The sequence below is a fragment of the Adiantum capillus-veneris genome, chromosome 2 (assembly GCF_014529385.1).
Source record: "Adiantum capillus-veneris isolate H3 chromosome 2, ASM1452938v2, whole genome shotgun sequence".
In the NCBI taxonomy this organism is placed as follows: domain Eukaryota; kingdom Viridiplantae; phylum Streptophyta; class Polypodiopsida; order Polypodiales; family Pteridaceae; genus Adiantum; species Adiantum capillus-veneris.
Window position 1 is genome coordinate 101,336,741 of NC_140932.1, and position 12,405 is coordinate 101,349,145.

Below are 12,405 nucleotides of genomic sequence, written 5' to 3' on the forward strand. Positions count from 1 at the left end.
ATCCAATAATTTTTCCTTGTCTACCCATAAATGTGCACTTTTTAGGATTTAAGAAAACCCTATAATGTCCACATTATTTGAATACCTTTTTGAGGTGTTCAAAATGATCAGCCCGGATTGATGAATGTACGCATAGATCATCCATATATACTTCTAAGAATTTCCTAAGATATTCTTTGAAAGAATGGCTCATCGACCTTTGAAACGTGGCTAGAGAATTAGTTAACCCAAACGGCATAACCCAATAGGCAAATATACCCCATTCTGTTGCAAAAGCATTTTTATGCTGATCTTTTGGATCAACCAGAAGTTGATTGTATCCCAAAAATCTGTCTAAGAATCTGTAAGCTTCTTTCCTGCAACTTGTTCTAAAACATGCTCAGTGATTGGAAGAGGGAAGCTGTCTAATGGTAGCTGCATTCACCTTTTTGAGATTAACACACACTTGTAATTTTCCATTCTTCTTGGGTACTACCACAATTGGAGACACCCAATCTCTGTGTTCAATTTCATAAATGAATTGGATTCCTTTATTTTTTCAATCTCTTCTTTTATCTTCCTGGAAAATGTTTCATTATATGTGTATGGACTTTGTCTACTTGGTTTTGCATTATCTCTCATGAATATGGTATGTTGACAGATTTCCGGATCAACACCCTTGAGATCCTTGTAAGACCAAGCGAAGATATCTTGATATTCCTTTAACAAGCTCATCAAGATCTCTTCTTCTTCTTCTGTTAGGTCATTCGCAATGTAAGCAGGTCTCGTCTCTTCTCTCGGTTCAGCCAAGTCTATCTTTTTAGCATTTTCAGGCCCTTCGTAAGACTCACCTTGTTTCCGTAGTTCCCTAACAAGTTTTTCGACTATGATTTTTCGATCTTGGAGAGTATACTTTTTGTAATGGGACGGAACACTCATTACATCCTTACCATCCTCTTCCATGGTTTCCATTTCGGTTGTGTATATCTCCTTTAGAGTTTTTTTCAACTCTTGATATTTCTTTTTCCGCTCGACTCGTGTCATGAGTGGTTTGTTATCCTGTGGGTTTGCTTGAGTACCCTTCCTTGTTTTTCTTGATGTTTGACATTTTTGAATTTTTGTTTGAAGGATATGTGTCAGTTATTTTGTCCTTCACACAATCATTTGCATCTTTCTACATCAAGAACTGTGTTCTACTGGAGACAAATGGCATAGTTCATGTTTTCACAATTTTGGTGTCTCTTTTTTGTCTATACCATTTGTCTTCTTGATTTTTGGTTTGGAAAGTCAAAAAACTTTTCCTCCCTTTCTTTTAAGAGTAGTTTAGCTCCCATATTCTCTTTTTCTGACCCGAAATCTTTTGAGGTAGCTGAGTGTTCATCTAACTCATCAGTGGAATCGTAATAGAGGTCTGAAAAGACTTGTTGAGCTTTCATTAAGTCCTTGGGTTCCTCATCTTCCTCTTCAATGTTGAGGATTGAAATCATTTGGATGGGAATTATGTCGTAGCCATCCTCATTTCAAAATTGAGTAGGAATGGGCGTATTCCCACATACATCCATGGTCGCTGAAATATGATTCCATTCAAGTGGCTCAAACAAATGCTCTGGAAAGGGTTCAGGTACATAGGCATCGTCTGTGCAGTCCCTTTCTAGGATACATTCTTCTCGTCTTAAGCTTCCATTTTATGAAGCTCCACACATCCAAATAGGAGTGTCTCTGTTTAACCAGGATGTAAGCTTGGTTTCAGCCAAAGAGACTGAATTAAACTCTTGTATGGGTGTTTTCAAAAAATCTCTATAAGTGTGATCTTTTAGATTTACTCTGGTTATAGATCCCACTTGCTTCAAGTACAGATAATTTTTTTCCCAATCTTGGATAAGTTGTACCTATCGCATGAAAGGTCTTCCCAATATGATTTCATAGTTGAGTTTTTTCCCAAAGTCTATTATGTCAAAAGTGTGTTGATATTCAACTCCACAAGAATTGACTATCACCTTTTCAAGCAGCCCTAAAGGTCTCTCAATGTGTATGTCAGCCAATTGCAATTTCATTCACGTTTGTCTAATGGCTGGTGTCCCCAGGATTCCCATACTCCTTTAGTGGCTATGGCTATGCCTACTCCACTATCCAGTATTGCCATGGTTTCAATGTCATTGTATTTCACTAGGAGGGTGGTGTTTCCTTCTTCTCCTTCATAATATTCTCCAAGTTTTTTCATGGGAACATATCGAATCTCTTTGTTGTCCATTTCATTTTACAAAATTTCCAATTTTTTTGAGACTAACCTCGTTATCCCCACCTTCTCTAGGGTTCTCTGTAGATCATTCCATAAGTATGGTCCGAGTTTTAACAACTCTCCCAAGGTAAGAGTGCATTGGATGGGTGTAGACATGATTGAATGAATGTTGTCTACTTCTAGGGTCTGTTCATCTCTTTTTACTTGAGTGGTCTTCCACACTATGGATTCATCTTCGTTATCTCCCAAGTAAGAAGGTAATGTTTTCAAGGTCAATGGCTTCAACATTCCCGAAGCTTTGGATCCGCAATCCCCATACAAGGATTGTTCATCCATGTTGGCATCAGAAGGTAGGTTATCCAACCAGACTTCCTCTATAGGAGCTGACTTTAGAGTTAGGCTCCCATCATTGATCTCTCACGTTTTCCAATAAATGTCCTAGCGAGTCTTCCTCTATGAATGTAACCCGTCTAAGGCATCTTCACTGTCTGGCACTATAAGCTCTAGTTCTTTTGTTTCAAGGTCGGGGTCTGCCACCACACCGGATTTTTCTTTAGTGTCTCTTACCACAAGCTCTTCAGGTTTTGTGATACTTTCAAGCTTGGGTTTTTGTTTTTCCAACATTTCTTGTGTGATTCTTACTAAATGTTGATAAGTTTCCAGCTTAGCTGCTTCCATGTTTGGAGAAGGATAGTTTTTCCATTTGTTTTTCATGTTTTGGCTTGCTTTAAGTCCTACTTGGTAGGCTTCCAAGGCGGAATTAATAGGCTAAAAAATTCTATCAACCAAAATGGATCCTCCAGATTTCACGGTTGTTTTCTTGAATTCACTTCTAGTTTCTTTCAACTTTTCCTAGAATAGCTTCTTTTCTTTCTCCTCGATTTTAACCCGTTGTTTTTGTTTTCTCATCTCATATCTTTTTCTTCTGCTTCTTTTGATTCTTTGAGAGGAAATTTCGTATTTTCCGAATCATCAGAGGAGTTGTGTTTCTTTTTCTTGGCCTGGGCTCTAGTGATTACCTTGATTGGAACAATCGGTTAACTCTCCGATGAGCTACTAGGTATCACTTGGACTACGTCTACTATGGTTTTACCCTTGTTCAAAGGATTTTTAGGAAAATCTTTAGAAAAGTGTCCTCCCTTTTTGCAACATTGTATGCAATAGGCTTTAGCTAGTTTGAGGTTTTTGTCAGGCTCTGGACATTCATTTTTCTAGTGATCTTTTGCACCACACTTATGATAGTTTCTTGTTCTTGGCTTGATCATGGGTCTTACCATGGGAGGTTTAAAACCTTGATTAGCTACATAATACATTGTTGCAAGCTCTGGTGGAGCGTAAGTCATGGTTTCTTCCATTGGTGGTGGATGTGAATTATACAAATCTCCTTCTACCATTATTGTAGATGGACTAGGCTCTGCATACGGTGTAATAGTCACTAATGCTTATTCATCTATGACTCCTTCAAAGTACATGTACTTTACAGACACTGTATTATATCCTAAATACGGAGGTTATGGTCCCAACACAAGTTGAGGTCTTTCCATACCCATTGGTGGTCTTTGAGCTTAGGCCATATTAGGCTGATATCTGCAAATGGGTTGTCCTTGTGGTCTCATGGACACGTACTGAACATTCCCATCATACTTTGGTCTGAAGTAGCACTTGTGGGTCTCATGGTTGGTCCACTCACCCTCGATTGCACACCATTTTTGCGGCCTAATTGGTTCTTCTTCTTGAAGTATCCCATGTCTTGGTCCCCTCATAGGTGCTTTTTGCATGTTGTTCATCATGTCGCTCATCCTTTTAAGCATATCTTCTATAATTGAGAGTGGTGCGGCAGCAGCCGTTCCCACTTGTGCTGGTTTAGTGGATGCTGTCTTCTTGCTTTGGTTACCCTTAGGGACATCTTCTTTGTTGAAAATATCACAATTGTCTCCTAAGTCGATAGCATCTGACACACACTCTTCTAGGGTTGTACGCTTTTTACTATAGAGTATAGCATGAAATTCTTTGTTTAGCACTCCCTCTAGAAACAAAGATACAAGTCATTCTTCTACATGTATCTCTAGCACTGAGCATCTGGCAATGTATTGTTTCATTCGAGTTGCATAATCCCTAACAGACTCACCATGCTTCTATATCAAGCTGTAGGTTTGAGCCACCGTATTATGTTTGATCCCCGTTTTGGACAAGTAGCTACAAATCTTTGAGCTAATGTGTTCAAGTCCATGATTGACCTTGCTGGAATGTTTTGGAACCATGTCAATGCTTTTCCTTCTAATGTCATTCCAAACCCCTCGAATTGAGTATGGAAATCGACTATACATTCTGCTCTTAGCACTTGCTTAAAGCTTGCTAAGTGGTCGTATAGATCCCTAGATCCACTGTATTTCTTGACCCATTTCTGAAAATCAGCTGGTCTGACGTTTCTGTTTGGTTCAACTCCCGGTCTCCTAGTAGTTAGTCCTGTTTTGAGTCCTTCAAATAGTCGGTTGGAAATAGTGACTCATGTAGCCTTGGACTGGCCTTAGTGTCACCTAGTTTTCTACGTGATGAGGTGGTTTCTAGTTTCTTTACATTACTCTCAGATGATCTTTCACGGTGCTCATCTCTTGGAATGGTTTCTGGATCAAGTTTGGACAATTTTTGGTCAAATGGTCATCAATTATCCGTCTGTAGAGACTAACTTCGCAAATTTGGTCACAATTTTCAATCTAGTGATCCAAATCTTGCCAAATTTGGTTTGTGGGCTTATTACAACATGGTAAAACTAGTGGTATACAGGCTTGGTCAAAAAAGTTGAAAAATGGGGCAGATGTAAATAATCGCGGTTATTACAACTGACAAATTTTTGTATCTTTTTTTTGTCAAGTGAGCATATACACATGTTTATCACATCAATATAAGCTTATGAATCAAATTTCAACAAGTTTGGACAAAGTTTTCACAAATTACACTCAAGATTCAAAAAGTCATGACAAACTTTATTTTTGAGCCAATTTTTTATCAGTTTGGTGATCCAAATCTCTTGGGCCTTTACAAAAGTTATTTGTACACATGCAATGAGTCAATGGTATGAACCTTGGTCAATTTAGAGCAGAAAGTTAATAATCGCAATTACTAACTTCAGGCTTGAAATGAACACTTTTTTGCAATTTTTTCAAAGACAATCTTTATATGAGCTATGCTCTCACTTCCATCAACACTAGTTCTTAAACAATGAAAAGGAGGAAGAGCTTGATCCCTTGTTGTGCACACCAACTATGCCCACTTACAAGATAAATTCTAAAGAGTATCTACTAAAACATGATATACAAAATCTCTATAAGAGAGGACAATTGTCTTGCTATTTTGGTAGAGTGAGCAGAGCATGGTAAAGGCTTTATGGAATTCAACACACCATGTCAATTGTCATTGCTTGATACAAAATTTGAGAAGTTCATTGATGAGTGTCATGTTGGAGAGCATGTACTAAGTGTTATTCAAAAGTATGAAGATCCCACAAAGGAGGAGTTCCAATAAATACACAAAAGAATAGAGATTGAGCACATGGGCAAAGAGATTCCAAGAAAGAGCAAAGAGAAAAAACCAAGATCTTGCATTGACCTCTACAAGGAGGTTCTTTTGGAAATGATGAAAACCCTAACGTACAACAAACTTTTTACAAGCACAACGTTTAGACCAGTGAAACTTTGCATTCTTTAACAAATTTGTGGTATTTTTTGTACATAATGATATTGTGGACCGTAACAAGTTTCTAGGGAGAGGGAAGGGATCCAAGCCTTTGGATCTAAAGAGGGATGAGAGTTTGGGCCATTACATTAGAAAGCTCAACAAAGAGACATTAGCTATCTACCATAAGAAGCTTTCTCAATCACCTACTCTCCCTATATTTGTAGTACTAGCACTGTCAAGGGTGGTTGGTTCACATCCAATAAGACCTAGTGTGGACAAAATCATACTTCTTGAAAAGAAAGAATCCATCAGAGTTTTTGGACTTGTTCCTAGATTTATGGCTCAAGAAGTACATACTATGGCTAGTTATGTCCTTACCTCTTCTGGTGACATAGACATGCAGTTCTAGGGTTACAAGAAGTAAGAGTACTTGAAATGGAGCGGGGAAAATGAAAAGCCTAATGTGGGATGAAGAAGACAACTGATCCTTGTATTATTCTCCATTTTCTACCTTGCATCTCTCTTGTGGAAAGACATTGTAGAAACCTTTCACTTGTAGATGGCTTACTATATGCATCTTTCCTTTTTTGTATACTCCTCTGAATAGCTATAGCAATATCAAAATTAAATAATATTCTTTTAGCTTCATGTGATCTAGTTCTATGCCACTCTTGTCTGTACAACCACTGTAATACTTTAAGCAAGCTATTAGCTTTTTGAGCTCCTCCACGATGTCTAGTGTGTTTGAAAAACTTTGTTCTTGCCTATAGTGGGACTTCTGCATACCTTGAGTAGAAAAAATTGACTAAATTCCATATTTATTTATTATAAACCAAGGAGTGTGATGTTGGGGTTCAACAATACATGAATCTCTCTCACACACATGCTCTCAAATAGAGAATAGATACTCACTCCATGATCAGACTCAACAAAATACACAGTCAAATAACTTCAAACTCAACAAATAGAACATAGAGAAAAGATTAGACAGAGCAAAGAACACCATGGATAAAGATTCTCTCTCATTACCCTACCTAGAAGCATCTAAAATACAATTGTAACATGATAATTTAAATTTCAAAAACAAGATGTTCTTGGCATAAAATATCACTCAACAAAATCCAACCTAGCCAAAATCCGACTCAGCAATATTCTGACCCATCAAATGTTTAGACACATCAATGTTCTAACTCATCAAACATTAAACTCAACATCTGATTCAACTGTATCTGAATCAACATAATCTGACTCTGACCCTGTAGGAATCCAACTCAGTAGGAATTCGACCTAGTAATATTTAGAGTCAACAATATTCAGAGTCAGTAATATTCAGAGTTAGCTTTCCAACTTCATACCAAACAATATGAAAACTCGCAATAATCAGAGTCAACAAATAATCAGACTTAGCAAATATCCAACTCAACAATATCTTAGCCAACATGTGATTGTGGATAATATGCTGCACAAAAAAGACAATTTCTTTAGCCACTTATATAAGTACTGAAGCAAATTAGCAAAATCAAATTTCATAATTATTACCTTGTTGTGTGTGAAGTGCTCTGAGTTCCAAGCAGTTTTCATAGCTTTCTTGAATCCATTCAACTCTTTCTTGAAGTTGGAAATGTCATTCTTTCCCCAATGACTTTTATCATAGTAAGAAAGACTGCATCCAAGGCTCTACCATCAACTCCATGGTCAACTCCATGGTCCTCTACAACATTGTGTAGAGCCTTGTATTGGACTTTAGATGAAACCCTGTCCAATTTCCCATGGAATCCTAGGAAGTTCCTAGCATTCACCCCACCAATAGAAGCTTTCCTAGGAAAATTATTTCCATTGACTCAATCACCACATTCCCCCCATGAAGTCCAATATCAAACAATACCCTTTCAATACTTTTTATGGAAGTCTCTTTGGATGATAAAGGTTGTAGTTTCCATGCAAACCCTATGTAAATGTGCATAATCTTCTCAATGATTCTACACAGTGTATGCAATGTGCACAATTGGACATTTGAAAGGGTAATATCTAAAACACCTTAAAAGTTTGGATCTTTGGTGTTGTGATCTGCGGCCTTGTTCCAATTAGCAGGATTCAACTCCTTTGTTGCATCCATGCAGTAGATACAAGGGCTTTTGGCATTGGTGCCCTTTGACACATTGTACATATACTTTAGTGTCTTTAAGTCTCCCCCTATGTCCTATTCCACCTTGTACCTACCAAAACCCTCATCATCTAAATCCTCCCTTGCCTGTTGGGCATTGATTATTGCAGGGATACTAGGGTGGTTGGTAATTTTCCACTTGGAAGAGAAGATAACCCTATGGAAATAGAGGTGATGTTACTTTGGCCGCAGCAATGCATGGGTCACATACTAGTAAGGGACAATTTGTTTGGTGAAGTGGTGCTCAAGGGAGCTAGAACGAAAGTGAGAAAGAAGATTCAACCCTAGAATGGGGGGAGAATTGAGGGATTCCTCTCTCAATTGATCCCCCTGGCTCTCCAAACTTGGAAGAGGTTCCTTAGACCCCTTTTAGAGGGAAGTTGCATGTCCGATAAACAACAAAGGAGTTTCTAAACTTTCTCATCTTTAGGATGACGGAAGCTTTTGCTGGAAGGATGTGGATCTCGTGGTGATGCAACATAGCTTGGGTATGTACAAAAGGGTTCTTATTGGTAGACTCTTGGAAGTTCCTTCATCCTCACCTCCACCTGTCAATGGATCTAAAATTGATTGGAGAGACTGACATTGGCCAAAAGATAGAGTGTTATTGCTTCCCAAGTCCCAAGGTACCTTTGATGTGCTAATATACAAAGCAGATTGGTTTGATTCACTCACCAAAATTTGGAAGGAAAACTGGTGAGAAGAGTACTAGAAAAAGAGTGTTAAGGCCATTTGGGAGACTAAATGCCCTAAATACATGAAGGTATTCATTTGGAAGGTGCTTTGGTGAGCCTTGCCTACGGAGATTAAGGTTTACGCTAGAGGGATCGGCTCTGACACATGATCTGGTTGCAGGTCAGCCTCTGAATACCCCCTTCATCTATTCATCAAGTGCCCTACTTTCACAAGGGCTGGCCGCTAAGGTTTGCAAATGGATACAGAGGACTTGGAAGATCATCTTCTTTACTGATGACCTGATCTTGGGAGGGCATGGATTCCAAAGCCAAGCCGTTTTGGCGTGCACCCAAATTATTAGATTTTATTATTTGAACTAGGTCTGGAAGTCCACAAACCTTTGGGTATTTTAGGCCAAAATGGCAGTAGCTCATTGTGATGATATTGTGCGTACCACAACCTCTAGGATCCCCTGTGCCTAAAAAATTTCCTCAACCACTTGTATTCTATCTTTGATTGAAATTTTACTACTTTGCTTAATGGTTGCCTCTTCCTTGAACTCCTCCACGACCTGTACCACGTCATCTTCCTCTTTTTTTTTTTTGTTGAAGAGGACCTGTTGAGAGTTATCTTTGTTGTGCGTAGAGGAGTCTTCCTCAAGTTGCTTCTCTTCCACAATCAATAAGAACGCCAAGTTTGTAAATGAGAGAATATTCTCTCAAAGATGGATACTAGTCTTAAACTATTTGTATTCTGGGCCCAAATCTTGCTGACATACTTCCACTTATCATCGTCATCATCTGTAACTCCAATTTATGCAATTGAAACACATATGTTCTTTATCTTCAATGAATAATCATTGATAGACATGTTTTTCTTATGGGCTATATTCACCTCAGTCTTCTAATGTAGCTTTCTCATTTTTGTGTTGGTCACATCCAACAACAGTAAGGTGTCCCAAGCTTGCTTACGGACGTGAGAATCCTGTATGTTCCCAATCATATTGTCTTGCACACTCATTAAAATCCAATACATGACCATTCTAGCTCCGTAGTTCCTATGTTTCTATTCTTTGACCTGCACAACTATCCCTACTCTTGACCCTATTAAATATATAATCTCATTGCTTTCGGGTATGATATCATTGAATTGAGCTATCACAAGGATTTCACAAAGGTTAATATAGCAATATCTAGCTATTTGTGTACACACAATCACTTCTTGGTGCTAAAATATTCTCCCTCTCGAAACCAAACCATTCCTAAAGAAGAGTAACTTCCATGTCATTTGTTCCCATTTGCAGATTGACCCTGTGAGGAAGGGAAATCTTTAAATAGATGTAAGGGATCCTACAAAGCTACTTTGCACCCAGAGATTCATAGTAGGGATAGGCCCCACAACACCTTCAAAGTGATTATCTTTGTTGAACTTGGCCATATTTTACTTTCCAAATGTTGTTCGTAATTTTTAGCCACTTCTCTTTTGACCAATTAACCCTCCATTGGTGTGTAGAGTGAACCATTTCACATTATGAATTACACATAATTTCTAAGACTTTATTGATCATTATCTTTTCATTTTAGATTCAAACTATGTTGCACCACCAATGAGTTCAATCCTTTCAACAATAGTTGCCAACATTCGAGAAGTGTGCCAGCTTGGAGATGTTGGAGCTATATATGGCTCACTCTACTGAACTTGGACTCACCTATATATTTGTATCTTGTCCTCGATATGAATCAGTCTTTGGGAGCGTATATGGTGTGTCTCTTGTCTCGTATCTCTCTCTCTCTCTTTCTCTCTACATCTCAACATGGTATCAGAGCGATAACGATCACGCGTCGATTCAATTCATGGTGACACAACAGTATGTGTATGCGATTCGCATGTAAGATTCAAAATTGCTACAAATTTTATTTTTGAGTGTTGATTCTTGTTAATTGTGGTTGTTTTGTATTAAGAAGAATATGATTAGTGTTTTATGTGGTGTTTATTTCTAATCAATCTAATCGTTGATTACGTTTTCTTGTTGATGACACCCTGAACTTCATCTCAATTTTTCTTGCTGTTCTGCTCAAAATTTGGAGAAACGGGAAAAGCGCGATGAAGTGTAGCGCAATGGCACTTTTCATCCAAAACTTGTTCGTCTCCTCAAGCTCTTCGATTTGAGTTCTAGGTTTGTGTCAATCAGAGTTCGCAGCAGAAAGTTATATTGTTTTTACTGCAATTGAGCTTGACGCAGCTTTCTTCGTCCTACTTCTTCGTGCAGCGTCCGCGATCATTTTTCTTACTTTGGCGTTAACTTTTTCGAGAAGATTTAGCTTTTGTCTATTCGTATTGTGGCCGTCAATCTTGTGTCTCACGCCACTCTATTTTGAGGACTCGTTTATTATTAACATCTCCTTTACCCTGCCTTTTTTGGGTGACGTCTCTCACATCTTTGGACGTTCCTTGAGCATCCTTCTTACGTTTATCGTTGACAGAACGTGGTACTCATATCTCTCTCATTCTCAATTGCGGCCTTCACCATATATGATGTGCAGATTCTGCGATCTTATCTTATACGTTGTCAGGAGTTTTTTGGAGCAAGGGATTGAGCATATGTACATACACATGCATGGTGCATCGAATAAAGGATTGCCCAATTTCCATAGCCAGGTGGTTACATGGGGCCCACATGTATACAGGTAGGACAACATGTACATAGTGCATCGGTTTTCACTATCACCAATACCAGTATGTTTTTTCTACAATAATGAGGAGTTTATAGCGCGTAGAACTTCTCGAGAAAGCTATCCGCCGGCCGACGACATGAGGTAAGCAGGTGCGTCAGATGGCATCTAGTGGCGTCAAGAGGGCGAACGGGGTCAATATTTGCACGTGGATGAATACGGACACAAAGTGGTGTTTTCTTGTGAGATTTATGCAGAAAGGTCATCATTAGGACCACTTTTTGGGGCCACTTCACGTGGTGGCGATATGCATTATTGGAAAAAAGCTGAGTGCCAGGTGTGCGAATGATGCAAAAAGGTGACAACTATGCACTGCGAGGTCAGTTTTTGGCCTGTTCGGGGTCCGTTTGAGGTCATCTAAAAGGCCAAGGGTACCCAAGTAATAAAGCTAAGTGTGGGAACTGAAAAAAACAGAGAGAAGACCAGAAAAAATGTGGAGAAGAGAGGAGGAACAGCCGCAGGTGTGTTTTTTGCTCATTTTGGAGCTTGTTTTGGCCGTAAACTGCTCATCCGAGGTCAGATTTGAGCACTTTGACATTGTAGACTTGGGGTTTGGGCCATTCCGGAAGCGATGGCACTGTCCATTTTTCCAAATTCCTCATTGTTTTTCTGCTGTTTTGGCTGTGTAAGTTTCTCCTATGAATGAAGCTTCTTCTCCAATTTGTGATTGTATCTGGCATATTTTACCCATATTGTGTGAGCTGTTTGCCCCATTGGTGTTGACCCAAGCTCATTTTTATCTAATTATCAGAAGTTCTCCTCTTTTGAGCTGAGTTTTTTGGGTGTGTGTGTGTGTGTGTGTGTGTGTCTCTGTGTGGAGTGGGCAAGTGGATAGTCTCTCTCCTCTCACTCCATAGTTGTGTTCCCTGTCTCGGCTAGGTGTGTTGTGTAAGCCGAGTGGTGCCCCATAGTGTGTGTGTGTATCTTCCCAAGAGTGTGTG